The 15145-nt window shown below is 52.7% G+C and overlaps 1 protein-coding gene across 9 annotated transcripts in view; it reads left to right on the plus strand.

Annotated features, from left to right (window-relative positions):
• Nucleotides 1-15145, plus strand: part of CNTFR (ciliary neurotrophic factor receptor) — a 385998-nt gene that overhangs the window by 53175 nt on the left and 317678 nt on the right. Inside the window, exon 1 of one of the 9 annotated variants that reach the window (XM_020800689.3) lies at nt 1952-5663. The exons of the other annotated variants lie outside the window; for them this stretch is intronic. The gene's annotated coding sequence lies outside the window, so the exon portion shown is untranslated. Of the gene's footprint in view, nt 1-1951; nt 5664-15145 lie in introns of those variants that run through there. 9 annotated transcript variants of the gene reach the window in all.

Raw genomic sequence — 15145 nt, forward strand, 5'->3', positions numbered from 1 at the left:
ATGCTGGAAAGCAAGATGACTGCGGAATGGGGGGGGGCGTGGGGGGGAGGAGAGGGCAAGCAGAGTTGCCACGTCTCTTCCACACAATGATGGACGTGGAGAATGGAGCGCCTCCCCCCCCCACCAGGACCAGGAGGCTTCATGGGCAGCCCTGGGTCATAAGGTAGGGTGTTCCGTTGGTGCTCCCTCTGTGCCCCATCGGGCGACGGAGGGGCAGAGATTTAGTTGGGCGAGTGTCTAGCAGGGACAGGGGCTGTGGCCGTTCTCCAGCTGTTCTCCAGCTGTGTAGGAGACCTGGGAATCAGCATCATGAAGTTGGAAGGGGCCTACAGGGCCATCGGGTCCGACCCCCTGCTCAAGGCAGGAAAGCAGATCGGACAGACGGGGTGTGTGTGTGTGTTTCCAATATTCTCTTGATAACCTCCAGGGTTGGAGTGCCCACCACCTCCCCCTGAGGTCTTGGGCCCCGTTGTCCTACTGCTCTAACAGTTAAGAAGTTTTTCCAGATATTCAACCGAAATCTGGCTTCCTTTAACTTGAGCCCATGGTTGCGGGTCCTGCACTCTGGGATGATCGAGAACAGATCCTGCCCCTCCTCTGTAGGACAACCTTTCAAGAATTTGAAGAGTGCTGTCCTGTCACCCCTCAGTCTTTTTTTCCTCAAGGCTAAACCAGCCCAGTCCTCTCAGTTTTTTCTCCTAGGGCTTGGCTTCCAGCCCCCTGATCCTCCTTATCATCCTCCTCTGAACTTGCTCCAGTTTGTTAGCATCCTTCTTGAAGTGTGGTGTCCAGAACTGGACTGAGGACTCAAGATGAGGCTTAACCAGGGCTGAAGAGAAGGGGACTAGCACCTTGTGGGATTTGGGGGAAATGCTACTATCTTCAGAGTAAAGGAATGCAGCGCCAAGGGAAGACGTGGGAGGTGGTGGCGGCGTTCAAGGAGGAAGAGGATGAGGCTGGGTTGATTTCACATCTGTTGTTGTCTTCAGGTTTTCCGGGGCCTTGAAATGGAATGTGTTCTGGTGATCGTGGTTGCGTTTCCAAAACACCCCAAGACCCCCCACCTAGGAAACGATTGAGCCTGCAGTAAAGTGAAGAGTAAATAAGAATTGTCATTTTTTTTCTGGAGAAATTGACCCCTCTCGGTAGTTTTCATGCATTTCAAAAGACGGGAGCACTTCACACCGTGAAACAAGGAGCGTTTAACTCCTGCCGTGAAGGGAAATGGGATGGCTGCAGGAAGGCTGTCGTTTTAGCTGTTTTCATACAAAGGCGGGTGTTACAGTAAATTAACTTATTCCAGGGAAGAGGAGCCCAAAGGTCTGGACGGAAAGCGGAGGAGACCAGCCAGGCAGATGGGCTTTGTTGGCAAAATGGGAAGGCTAGGCGGGCGGTGTGGTGTCTGGTCAAGAACTGTCCGTCGCCCGCAGGGCTCTTGGGATGACGAAGGGGAGGGTGGCCGGCCAGGCCACTCATCCGAATAAGTCGGGGCTCTTTGTGGTGTAAAGGCAGTTTGAAAGGGGTGAGTTTCCCCGGGCGGTTTTCATTCTCCTCATCTCTTTTTCTTGTCAGGGCTGAAGGCAGAGAGAGATACCTTTTGTTGCCGAAACCCCCTGGAAAGAAACGAAGGGGGGAGGAAATGTCCTTCTTGACCTCTGGGCTCCTGCGATGGAGCCCCTGGGCACATTTCTGTCCCGCTTTTCCCCCACCCCTTCCCTCCACGGATTCGTTGTGGTCATGGAGCCGTTTGGGGCTCCTTCTTTGCTGCCACGGGGCAGGGGGGGAAGTGGGCTTGGAGATGCTCCCCTCTGAAGCCACACCCTAGTTTAGGGGTGCCCCCGCAAAGGCTCCTTCTCAAGTGAAGGTAACGGCTCCCCTTGGCACGTCCAGAGACAGAGAGAAGCTGCGGTGACACCCTGAAGGGAGCCTGTTGAGAAACAGCCCCCCCCCCCCCAAGATGAGACGAAAACAAGGATGGTTTCCGGGTTGCTGTTCTTGCCATCAAGGTTTCTGAAATCTGCAGATTTTCTCTATGGAAAGCGGGTGTCTTTTCACTTTGAGAAGCGAAAGCCACGGACGCATGGCAAGTGCAGAAGGATGTGCAGATTTTGGTGCAAGCAAATCAATGGATGCGTCTATTTATTTTTTTTAAAAAAACTATTCCGCAAGGAAGCAGCTCTTAAAGGAGTGTGCAGATATTCTTGCTATCATGAGAACTCTCTTGGGCTGGGGTGGAGTTCCTGCAAATAAAAGTTAGGAGCAAGGAGACACAATGTATTCTCGAAGGCTTTCATAGCCAGGATCCGATGGTTGTTGTAAGTTTTTTTGGGCCGTTTGGCCGTGTTCTGAAGGTTTTTCTTCCTAATGTTTCGCCAGTCTCTGTGGCTGGCATCTTCAAATCATCTCTTTCCCCCTTCCCAACACAACAATACACCCATAACAAAAAAAAACACCCTGATCATCATAATCACCTCATCTCCTGAAAAGGACAAAAAGCTGATCCCACAGCTATAAATACTCAACTATCCCACGCACTACACCAGAGTGCAGACAGAGTTCTGACTCCTGTCCTCTGAAGATGCCGGCCACAGAGACTGGAGTAATGTTAGGAAGGAAAACCTCCAGAACACGGCCAAACAGCCTGAAAAAGTTACAACAACCAAAGGGGAGACACTTTATTCTGTTTCAAAAATTTGTCTCCTGCTTGGCTAAAACAAGTGTTCTCTAAGGTGGGGCTGCGGCCTTAAAACACGTGCAGCCATAAATTGGAAACATCAGAGCAGGTTACTGTAAAAAACAGCAGGCGGTTCAGCAGGGCCGACCCAACCGGCTCAAAATGCAAGTCCCTCGGCTGCTGACCGAGAAGCCCGTGGGGCGGATGGAGCCAGGAGAACTTCCGTTTGAGGCCACCACCTCGGAGGGGTTTCTAATCTGTTAATATCTCCTGTCCTTTTTCTGCCAAACCTTAGAAGATGGGCAGACGAGGAGCAATGCCTCGTGGGTGCTGGTGCTTCATAACCGGTGTAATTTTCATGTTTTCAAAATTAAAGGCAGCCGTTCCTTCTGCCAAGGGGTGTGTGTGTGTGTGTGTGTCCTGTTTGTCTGTCTTTGTGCAACACGGCTGAGGCAGCATCCAGAGGGGTGCTTGGAAAAATCTATTTGGTCGGTGAAAACAGACTGGGAGAGACAGGGAGGTTGCGGGCATGAGCGAGGTGCCTTTTCTCCTCCACTGTTTTGGAATAGTTTTGTAACCTAATATGGAACGAAAGAAGAAGAAAAAAGGGGTCTTTGTAGTTCACTATTAGGCTGCATGCTTTGGGATGTGGAATGGTCGAGGATCGGTCCCGGCATCTCTAGTTAAAAAGATCAGAGAGGCGATGCAGATTTTAATTAAACGTGATTGATTGTCTGACAGAATAATCACCTAAAAGTGTTCAACTGACAGCTGTAATGAATATTTTTCCCCTAATAGAGGGTTGAGTTCCCTTCTTAGCAGTCCCAGAATTAAATGAAGAACATGATCTGCCAGAGGAAGAAAAGAAATGAAAAGTTAGTTAGCCAAGGACCGTTGCACAGCTTTTTTGACATGTGGCAGGATTTTGCCAGTCAGAGGTTGCTCACGGCTCCCGCCGGCCTGTCCCGGGATAAAATTTGGAATCGGGTGGGTGGGAAGAGCTTGGAAGAGTCAGGCAAGGTGCCCTTAATGGTTGGTGAGCAAGCGGAAGTGCTCTTGGGGGTGTGTGTGTGTGCCTGCGTCCATGCAGGGGTCGTGAGGGAGGCTTCTAGGATGGCCTCTCTCAAAACTACTGTAGTTGCATTGACCTCCTTGTGGAGAGGCTGAGGGAGTGTGTACGTGGTTCTCTTCTATCCACCTTATACTCCCAACGACCCTGGGAGGGAAGTGAAATTGAATGTTTGTGACTGCCCCCAAGGTCACCCCAGGGCTCCTATAGCCGAGCGGGGAGCTGAATCTGGGCCCACCGAGGCTGATATTTCTAATCAAGTTTTTCTCCCAGTCATAATAAGCTTGGATCATGACACCCACTTAATTTGATGACAGGAGGTTCGAGAGGGTGGGAGGGAGGAGCGGCATATTCACCCCAACTATTGCGACCCAGTGACCCGGCTTAGCTTCCTTTTACAGGATTGGAGATTTCCATTCTTTATTATGGTTGTTGTTGTCATCGATTCTTTTTTCTTTTTTTTGCACTGTTCTATCACGATCTTGCCATAGTTGGCCCAGATCATGGCATCCGTGCAAAATCCTTTTCCACCAACATGAAAGCGTACCTTGAAAGGGGCTGAAAAATATCCTGCAGGGTAGAATATTTGGGTTTCTGTCCCCAGGAGGGGCTGGCCTGGCCCTCTCTCAGGCTCTCCTTGACGAAGGGAAGGCCGGGAGGAGAGGGTGAGAGTCGGCTGGGTTCAGCCCATTCAGGGTCCATCTTCTGAAGGCGAAAAATCAGTTGTGGTTGGCCTGAGCAAGCCCCTCGTGCAGGAGAGGGGCTCCTGCCAAGGGGAAAGGGGAGCGCCTCTGTGCCTTGCCGTTCTGTCCAAAGACAGCCTGCCGCCTGGCGAGGCGCCCGCCGCGCTCTTTCCGTTCCTCTTTTCCTTTCTGCTTTTTGCAACCTTGTGCTCGATGAAGCTAAGCGGAATCTGACCCAACTCCGGGAGGCAGCAGTGGAAGACGGGAGGGCCTGACGTGCTCTGAGTCCTTGGGGTCACGAAGATTCGGACACGACTGAACGACTAAGCCACAAAGCTTGATGGAGAGACCTGGAGGCTGGGAGAACCTGCTCAGGTGGCTCTGCTTTTTTGTGGGTTGGTTTGTTGGTTTGGCTCCAGACAGGACGGGCTACAAATCTGGCATTTACGCCACCCTTTCTCTTTGAAAGCAGGTGGAGGGACAGGAGCCTTCTGCAACAGAGGCTGGCTTTCTCTTCCTGGAGGGTCTCCGGCCCTTTTTTGGCTCCTTGGCGCAAAAGGGAGCATTGCCTGCGCCCCAGCCTCACAGAGAGACCCGGTGCCCTTTGGAAAGTGGCTCGCAAGCTTCTCGCTTGCCTCCCCATTTCCTTCCTCTTCTCTCTCTCTCAGCGGAGAGAGCGAGCGAGCGAGCGAGCGAGCGAGCGAGCGGAGAGGAGCCGCAGCAGGAGGAGAAACGGGAGAATGAGAAACAGAGAAGCGGCCAGCCAGCGCTGGGCCCTTTCCAAGCGTCATTTACAATTGTAATTGCCTCGGTGGCCTCCTCTTCGGGAGGGGGAAGGGTGTTGAGATCTGAGGCCTCTCCAAGCCAGCCTTTCTCCCCCCCCCCCAAGTCAACTTGAAAAGCTCCCGCCTGGGGCCCGGAGGATGCTGCCCCCCTGAGCTCTCCTGCCTGCCCTTCGCCGGCTGAAGGGAAGTCCTCCTTGCCATGCTCATCGGATCCACGCGCATCTCTGCTGCCACCGCTGCCTCTTGAGACCGTGGAGCGTCTGAGCCCTTGTCCTGAAGGAGGAGGCACCTTCCTCTCAGGGACCCCCTCGGGACCCCCCCCCATCACCCGGCGGAACATGGAGGGGAGCCTCCAAGGCACAAGCCAAGGGGGCTGAGCTGGAGGCGGACAGGCAGAAAGAAGGTCTCCGTGCTTGGCTGGCACTGGTCGTTTGCAGGGTTGTCTTCAAGAGGTAACTGCTTGCGTCGTTACAGTCGGTGGGATGGTGGGCAAAGCCAACCACCCAAGAAATAGACGCTGTGGAATCCTGCAATGGGTCAAAACCTCTGCGGGTGGGCTGGGAAGGGAGGCGGGCTTTCCGAAACATTTGTCTCTTGGGTCTGTGATCGAGCCTTGTGTTGCCCAGCGATGCTCAGCGATGGCCTCCCTTCCGGGTCACATTTAGTGGTGGCGAGGTACCAGCCGGGCAGAGGGTGGCTGTTTGTTGCTTGTGCAAACGGCGTGGGAGTCCATGCCCGTGTTAAGGAGACACTGAAGGCCCCTTTTAAGAGGCCACCAGGCTTGGGGGAGAACTGAAATTCATCGTTGGAGGAACCATCGGGACAAAAACCTGTTGCTGATTCTGGAAGCCCACCTCGAGAGTAGTTCTGGAGATCTGTTGGAGGACAGTAGGGCGTTAAGTGGCACCGCCTTGGGCATGTCGTGAATTGCCTAGTGTTTGAATAGCTTCTTGGGTTGGTGTTGTGCAAGGACGGTGTTGCGTTCAGAGCAGAGGGGGGGAAAGATGCTTTTTGGACTATTACTCCCAGAATCCCCAGCCCACACGATCCATGGCTCTGCTGGCTAGGGGATTCTGGGAGATGGAAGTCCACAAACAGCAACTCACCCCTGCTAGGCTTGTATTTCTGGGGGTGGGGGAGAGAGTAGTTAGTGAGACGGAGTGAAGCGGGGCCTCCCTTCTGACGGACAGCACAATTCTTGAGTTGTGAGATTTTTTGACGACGATCTGGAAGTTGCCCCGTTTTCCTTTTCAGCGCTCTTGCGTTCCCAGGTGCCTTGTGTGTTTGAGTGCTCAAAGGGTTAGGGCGCCTCTTTCTGCAAGGGGGGGGCTCTTTGGTTTGGTTCTGGAGTCTCCTCGGCTAAGCAGGAGTGAGGATTTTCTGCTTCACCGTCCAAATCCGGGTTTTTTTTCCCCCTCCCTTCTTTGAGGGGTACGGAGCACAGGAGATGCTCTGGGGGATGGCTGGTTCCAGGGAGCAGCACACATGCCTCTTGGGGGGGGGAAGGATACTGGCGGAAAGGAGGACGGGGAGGCAGAGAGAGCAGCCGGAAACCCTCGCTTCCTGCCTCAAATGGACAAGGCACCCATCCTTTGGGTGCTCCGATAGGAATCCGTGAGGCTCCCTTCTGCCGGTGGTCCGCCAGAAAGAGAGAAGGGGTGGGATGGGATCAGAGCCCACAAATAAATGTGTGTATGTGTGTGTGCGTGAGAGAGAGACAGAGACAGAGAAAGGGTGTTCAGGGTGAAGGCCTGTGCCACAATTTCATCAGATTGTAATGACATTCACAAATAGGGTCCAGTGAACAAAGAGGGTGGGGATCCGAGGAACAGAGAGCCCGCGATGGAGTTAAGCCTTGCATCTTGTCCCTGTGGGAGGCTCCTGGAGGTTCTTCACCAAGGGCCGAAACCCACCAGCAGAACCCGCCTCGCCTCGGCCCCACTTGGAGTTTCCTAGAGGAGTTTCTGGCGCTTGCCCCTCTTGTCTCCCTGACCCATCCCGTCCAGATCCTTTCCTGCCTTCCTTTCTGCAATGGGCTCTTCCCTTCTCTTTTTTTCTCTCCCCCCCCCCCCCGTTAACCTTTTGCCTCGTCTGTTCTACAGACCTCACCTGCTCAGGGCCAAATCCAGCTAGGCTTCGGCTCCTCAAACCATGGCAAGACTTCAAAAGATGATTGTAGAATCCTTCCTTCCTTCCTTCCTTCCTTCCTTCCTTCCTTCCTTCCTTCCTTCCTTCCTTCGTATCAGAGCATTGCACAATTTAAAAACTATGGATGTATATGAAACAAAGTTAAAAGTAAAAAACAGTTTCTGACCAGAAGCAGGCGACTTCAATGGCCTTATCGCGGCCATTTGCTAGTTCTTCTTTTGTACATGTGGTGGGGCTTAAATGGCGTGCACGTCAGTGCTGCATGGATCGAACATTTACACAGTCACAGAAAAGTGGTCCTGGATCCTTTACTTCCACAAGCATTTCTGTGGAGGTAATATTGCACATCACACTTTGCAGGTGGCCAATCCTTGGACACCCGCCACTGTTGTGGGTGAGGAATCCTTGGCCAGCCAGTTCTGGGTTTCCTCTAGATGCCCAGTAAACAAACTGCACAAGCCATTTGTTTACGACCTGGAGAGCAGGTAGCCTTTGAATACACCACAGCATCCATTGCTGGTTTGAATCTTCCCGCCTTCCAGCTTTTGATCCCAAGGTGTTTTTTGTGACTGGTGGGAGGACAAAGAAGGCTCAGACTGCTGGCAGGGGAAGAAAAGGAGGGTGATGACTTTGATTCCCCTTCCAGGGAGGGGGAGAGAGGTGGGTGCACGGGGGGGGGCTTCCCTTTAGCCTTTTTGCCTAGGGAGGGGGGAGTATAAGGACCCCCGAGAGACACAAAGAAAAGAAGCGGTGGCGCAGGGGGGGGGGCTAATCCGGGATGCCTTGTTCTCTTGACAAGTTGGGGAAGTGGGAAGGATGATGGAAGCCCCGTGCCCCCCTCCCTGCTCCTTTCTTAGAGGATGTGGGAGGGGAAGGTTGAAAGCAGAGGCTGGCTTTTGGAGGGAGGGGGTAGATCTTTCTCAATTGGCTGCATTTCGAGGTCGGCTTTCTTCCAGTGGGCTCAAAAGCACGCCCGTGTCTCTTTTTCCTCCTGCTTCCCCTCAACAGCCTTGCGAGGTGGGCCAGGCTGTGTGGGAACAATTGGCGGGAGACCGAGAGATGCAGGTGTCAGGACCGGTGGTGCTGTTTGCGGGGAGGCAGAGAGGAAAAGGAAAGGGGTCCCCCTAAACTGGGGGAGGCAGTGGCTTAAGGAAAGTGTGTGTGTGGAGAAGAATCTGCCTGTGACACCCTGGAGAGCCACGCTCTTCCAGCACACCGCCTCTGAGCATGTGCCAAATTCTACCCGTCTCTGAAGGATCGTCTCAGAGGGTCAGGTTGGGAAAGCATATGCCTGAACACCCCCCTCCCCCGGAGATCTCCTCTTGCTGCTGCTACCGCCAGCCTGAGCCGGCAATCCTGGGCAGGAATATGGGTGCTGTAGTCAAAGGCCGCTTCAGAGATCCTGTAAGGCCGGGGGGGGGGGGTTTCTCCCTGAGGGGGGAAAGAAAACCGACCTCTGGGAGGCGGTCAGCTTCTGTTCCGTTTCCCGGGTCAAGGGACTCTCTGGCCTTGGAGAGCCAAGGGAGGATTGCTGTGAAAGTATAGGCAACAACTCGCCGCGTGCCCTCCACACACACACACACACACACCAGAGTAGGGGTTTAATTACATTATCCAAGCTGATGTTTGGCGATGGGAGCAATGGGGTGAGTGGAGAGATGCAACAGCAGCAACACAACCATTGGAAATCTTAAAGACTTCCCAAGACTCTCTTGAATGTCCTAAAGGCTCTGTGTGTGTGTGTGTGTGTGTGTGTGTGTGTGTGTGTGTGTGTGTGTGTGTGTGTGTGTGAGAGAGAGAGAGAGAGAGAGAGAGAGAGAGAGAGAGAGAGAGAGAGATGTGTTGTGGAGTGAGCAGGGGTCCTTTCTGACTTGGTTTCCTGGAGCACAAACCACCCATCCACTCTGGAGGATAAACCCATGCACTGATTCGACTTTTCTGGTCATCATGCACACTCTCTTTAGCATTGTAGAGCTTGGGGAGATTCCCTTTTTGCAGCACCCCTCCCCGAATCCCTCAACTGGCCAGTCGCCGGCTGGGCTGTTTGGGGGTGTTTTTGGGCATTGTCATCCAAGCAGATCTTTATTAGGCTCTGCCGAGAGGCTTCCATTTCCTAAAGGGTGGCAGTTGTGCAGCAAAGCCAGGAAACACTATGGTGGTTGGTGCCCTTAATATTACCTGTACTAACAAGTGTTTGTGAATTATTTCCTGTTTCAGGCATGAATGTGTGTGTGCATGTGTGTGCGTGTATGCCCATGCAGAGCGCACAAGTTTGTTTTTGGGACCGTGAAACACATTCTGCATGTGGGAACAATCTCTTCCAGCCATTACGAACACATGCTACAAAGTTTTGCAAAGCACAGAAAGGCTTCGTGTTCAGACTTAAAACCCAAATTCCAAACTCCTCATTTTAGAGGGGGAGGGGAAAAATCACTCTTTCCCTTTCAGGCTCCATTTTCAGCTGAAACAACAACAATGGTTGGAATGGTAATGCATGGATCCCACTGGAGATTTTTTTTTCCAAAATGCATGTAAAGAAAATCTCCAGTGGGATAGCCCGGCACGTCTGTTACAAAAGAGCCAGCGATATTTTAGAGTGCCCGTTCAAGAGCAGCAAGCCTCATTTTTTGGCACAAAAGCCTGCCACAGACAAACTTCGGTCCTTACTCTGTACTTTTTTTTATTACCCCCAGGTTTGCTCCACCCTTTAATCTGATCCAGCAAATTTTATTTATTTTGTTTAAAATATTTTTTACACAGCCTTTCTCCTTAAAAAAAAAAAGACCCAGGGCAGCTTATATCATGAATATTAAAACCGAAAACCAGTAAATTATTCAACTGTAAAGAAGGATTAATAACAAGATGCTCTTTTCAATGGAGCATCGGGCAAAAGCAAACTGCTATATAGTATTTGAATGTGAGCCCTTGCGGAGAAGGCCACTTCCTCAGAATTTAGGAGGGGCAGTGATGGCTGTGAGGCCGGAGAATCGGGATCCTCATCCTTCCCGGAGTGACCATTTTGTGCTTCTGCTCAGATGTTGTGTCTCTTTGGGGCCTTTCCAGGGCTTGCATCTCCTTTCTGGATCAATGAGTTGCCCGTCTTCTTCCCTTGCTGCATTCCACCAGCACTTAAAAAAATCTCTCTCGGTTCCAACAGGAGAAGATGGGATCGCTTTAATTAATCAGGCTTTTAAAAGATCCCCCCCCTTGAGTTGGAAAGCAATGGGTCAACATATTGTTTTTCTTCACATCCCTTTTGTCGCTCAAACGGATCATCTCGCGCGCCCCCACCTCCCCGTTAGCCCCGCAGAGGAAGACACAGAGACGGCAACAGCTCATAACTTTTCCTGAACCCTCTGGGAGGTCGAAGGGCCGTCAGGAAGCTTTCAGGGAATGCACAAAAAAGAGCACTTCTTCAGGCTTCTTTGGCCCCACTCCCTGGGGGCCAAAAATTGGCGGGCCAGGTTGGTCTTCCTCTGGAGGCACTGGGCGTCTGTAGGCAAGAAACCAGAGGCGGGTTTCCAGTGACATCGAGTCCCTCCGGATGAAAAAAATATATACGTACAATATGCTCATGCAATCACAGAGCATTCGTATTTTGAATTTGGTACGAATTCTTCCTTGTCTTTCGGAATGCTTTCTAGGAACACGAGGGCTAGGAGCTTGTGGCACGGCCCGTCTCACGTCCTGACTGTAGGGTTGTGCAAAACTGGAGTGTTGTTAGAGGCAAATTCCTGAACTCACAGAGACCTTCTGCGATTCTTGCTCTGCCCAACTCCATTCAGTCTTGAGTGACAGGCCTCCCTCCCCCCCCCTCCAGGAGATCAGCCTGGGAGGGGGGCCCTCCTGGCTCTGCCGAAAAGCCGAAGCCCAGACCTGTCGCTCCCGCTCTCCCGGGGCCTCTCGTGATGAAAGACTATCAGTCAAGCCGGATTGTCTGCTGGTTTTGTGATGTGGAAAACTCCCACCGAGGAGTCAAGGGCCAGACAGGGCGCATTCAGCCCGGCTTGGCGGGTGACTTAAATCAAACGGGGGACCCCAGCGCGGGCGGAGGGGACAGGGGGAGGAAAGGGTCAAGGGGAGAGCTTTGGAAGGCTCGGCTGGAGGCACACCGTGGGCGCCCATTATGGCCGCACAAAGAGCAGCCTGGTGGATCAGCATGCGCTGTGAAAAGGAAGGCGAAAGCGGTCCTCCTCGACGTCAGGGCTCGGAGACCTTGCCTGTGGGGACTCTTGGCTCTCCCATCCCGAGTCTCTGCTTGGTCCTGAACGGTCACTTCCTTTCCCTTTGCTCGTAGTCTGTGACATCCTTCCTGAGCCTGGCTGATGGGGACGATGGTCCACGGAGTGTACAAGAGACGGTGGCCGATTCCTTTTGCAGAGTTCAGGAGAAGGCCGGGAGGATCTTGGACGGTTTCCTGCTGAAGCCCCAGATCCATCTCTGGCTAAATGCTCCGGCTGGCACTGGGTGCTTTAGAGGGGGTCCTCCGTGTCTCCTAAGAGAAAAGTCAGGCACAACGAGCGCTCCCTCCTCTCGGGTCCTGCCGTTCGCAGGGCTTCACAAAGTTGCTCCGATTTGTGGTGGGGCCTTCCTTGACTTGCCAGCATTGCAGAAAAACTTGCCCGCCTGTGGGTGCCAAGATCAGCTCTGTTGCAAAGTGCTTGGCTTTGATCGATGGCAGAGCCAGGCTCCCTCACCCCTGGGGGGGCTGTTGGTTTTTTTGCCTTCCGAGTGACCATGAGATAGTGTGGGAAGCCATCCAGAAAGCGAAAGGCACTGGGATGGAAAGCCGGTTTGGAGAAGGGCTTCAAAGGCCAGCCTTTCCCGCAGACCTGAGGAAATTTGTCATACGTGGAAAAAGGGACAAGCGGTGGCCATCTGTCCGGCTCCGGAGCAGTGCCGCTTCTGAGCGTTTTACAGGCTCCGAGGGATATGGGGGGGAGACCTCGTCCCACCCAAAGGGCAGCCTCTCCCACTGCCCGGAGCCAGGACAGAGCGGGAAGGGCAAAAAGCCTGGCCTTTGAGATTTTATTAGACTGCAACTCTGAGTATTTCTTGCCACTGGCTTCTCTGCCTGAGGCTGATGGGAGCTGTAGTCCAACAACACCCGGAGGGCTGTCCTTGGCCTGCCCTGAACGTGGAAATGACAGGGGAGATGGGGCGGAGAAACGGGTTCCATCAAAAGAACCCACGTAGTTTGCTTCATTTATGCCGGGATGGTCGTTTGCCTTTTGAATGAGCTGCCAGGTTTAACGTAAAAGTGGAGTACACCAGGCGGGACCAAACCCTTATCCAGTGCCCCATCTCTGTTCCCACAGTGGGTAAATCCGTAAGACACATATGGGGGGGGGCAAACTACACGTTTCGGCAAACCTGCCATGAGCACCAGACAGTCATTCCTATCCCAGAGAGGGGATTCAGCCAACCCTCAATCCTTGAGCCGTGACACTTGCCAAGGTCCCTTGCATTCCCCTCCTGACGGCCCATTGCAAGGCAGGGTGAGCTGACCTGCAGAGTACAGTGGAACCTCTACTTAAAAACTTAATCCGTTTTGGAATGGTGTTCTTAAGTTGAAACGTTCTGAAGTTGAAGCAAAATTTCCCATAGGAATGGACTGAAAACCAATTAATCCGTTCTGGCTGTTTTTTTGTTAAATAGAGGTGCGTTCGTACATTGAAGCATTAGTTCCCATAGGAACTAATGCAAAGCTGGTTAATACGTACTCTACCACTAGGGGGAGAATTTTTTTTTAACCTAAGATGACCTAAGGTTAAAAAAAGAGCAGGAAAGTTTTTTTTTCCTGTTCTTATCTTGGATTTCTGTTCTCAAGTAGAAGCAAAATTTAGCAAATGGAGCTGTTCTTAAGTTGGATTGTTCTTAAGTAGAGACGTTCTTAAGTAGAGACCCGACTGTACAAGAGGTGTGGGGAAAAAACACGTTGCTGCTGTGGTAGTCAGATGTTTTCAGGAGTCAAGGAATTTCCTCTTCTAATGTCGAATTGTCTGCAAGGGTCTGATTTAGCCCTGAGGGTAGCCACACCTTCCCTACATATCTTTCACAACACCTGCTGGGTCCAGACATCGGGAGGAGAAAATACAGTGGGCTGGACTAGGAGCAGTTTAACAGACTGGCTTCCGGGAACTTGCCTAAATCCTTATTTGGCGATCGTCGCAACCTCTCGTGGTAGCGAGCATTTTATCTGTGTGGACAGGATGAATCTCCACTGCTCAGCTTTGGTGAAAGTCTAGCGTTCTGGGAGGGGTCGAGCCGTCGGATACGAAGAGCAAAATGCCTCCGGAACGTTTTCTCTGCCATGCACAATTTCAGATACCTCGCTGATCTCCTCCCCAGCAACAAGAACTTCTCCCGTTTCTGGGATTTGCTTGGATAAGGCAAAGAGCAGTCCTCTCCCAGGAAATATTTAGGCACAATTTTCATATGCAAATGAGTGATTTACCTTGCAACACCTCTTTGGGTGTTTGCTTTCCCTCGTGAGAAAGTCGTCTTCCCACTTCTGGAACACGGATTCTCGGGTCCTTCGGGCAGAGACCTTGTAAGCCTCGAATCTCTCCAGCTTCTGTTTTGCTTCACAGCTTGGGCAGAGAAGGCTCAAGGGAAAGGTGGGGTAGCGTGCGCACCTCTGGATAAGCAGACGTTTTTCCTTGTCCAGCCAAAAGGAGGAAAGGAAGCCTTCCGGTGGGTTACGGACGGAGGGATCTGGACCTGCCAAAAGGCTCGGACACTCCCAACCCCACCCCCACCCCCACCAGAGCCCAGAACGGAGTCAGGGCTTCTCTTCCAGATGACATCTGATGTCCTGGCTGAAGTGGGTTCATCCAGGCCACTTCCACAAAGAGCACCTGGGTTTGACCAGCCCATTAAGCGAAATTAATTCTGGGAGGAGGCTGGAGGCTCCTGCCTGCCTGCCTGCCTGCCGTCTCTCTGCCGTCTCCCTCCTCCTCTTTCACAGCTTGGTTTACAGTAGGCATCCTTCAGTCTGGAGAGATGATGGGAGCGGGCTCTGAATAGAGGAGGCCTGCCTGGTGGCTTCTCCTCCCAAACTGGTGTGCATCACAACGTGGGTATTTGTGGCGTCCCTGGCAGTTCATTTCCCCGAGAGAGTTTGGGTGAAGGACTCCCTGCCTGGACCCTGGCCACCCTCTTGCAGAGCTGCGGCTCCTGCCTTTGGGAATGGCCGCCCCCCGCGCCCCCTTGGCGGCCCCCCTCCTCCTTTCCTCAGTGCCCCGCTCGACATGGAGGGCGTCTTCCCTTCTCCCAGCTGCCCTTTCTGCGATGCCAAGGCGGGGAGCGAGGAGCCCTCCGTGACACGACGCGGGTCACGCCAAATCTCATTTTCTGCCTGCCTCGAGGTCAGTCAGCCTGGCGGCCTCTCACGCCATCCCAGTTACGGCTGGGGGCTTCTTTGAGGCCACACAAGGGCCCCCGTTTGAACGTCCAAGCCTTAATTCCTGAAACGAACTCTTGTCCGGGCTGGGGCTTCCCTGGAGACGGGATCTCTGCCCTGGCCCTGCCGCCCGTCCCTGCAAAAGCATCAGAAGAGAGACCGCCGGGGTGTCGCGGTTGAGAAGTCCTGAGGCTCCACTGAGCCATGATCCTGGGCAAGCCGCTCTCTTTTTCAGACTGACCTACCTTGCAAGGTCATTGTGAAGCTGAAGCATCAAGAAAGAGAAGCTTGTTGTTTTGAGTTTATCGGAGGAAATAAGAAATACAAAAGTAACTTTAAAAAAAAAAAGAAAACAAACCTTCGTTTCTAAGCAGTATGCTA

This window comes from Pogona vitticeps, chromosome 2, assembly GCF_051106095.1.
Source record: "Pogona vitticeps strain Pit_001003342236 chromosome 2, PviZW2.1, whole genome shotgun sequence".
Taxonomy (NCBI): Eukaryota; Metazoa; Chordata; class Lepidosauria; order Squamata; family Agamidae; genus Pogona; species Pogona vitticeps.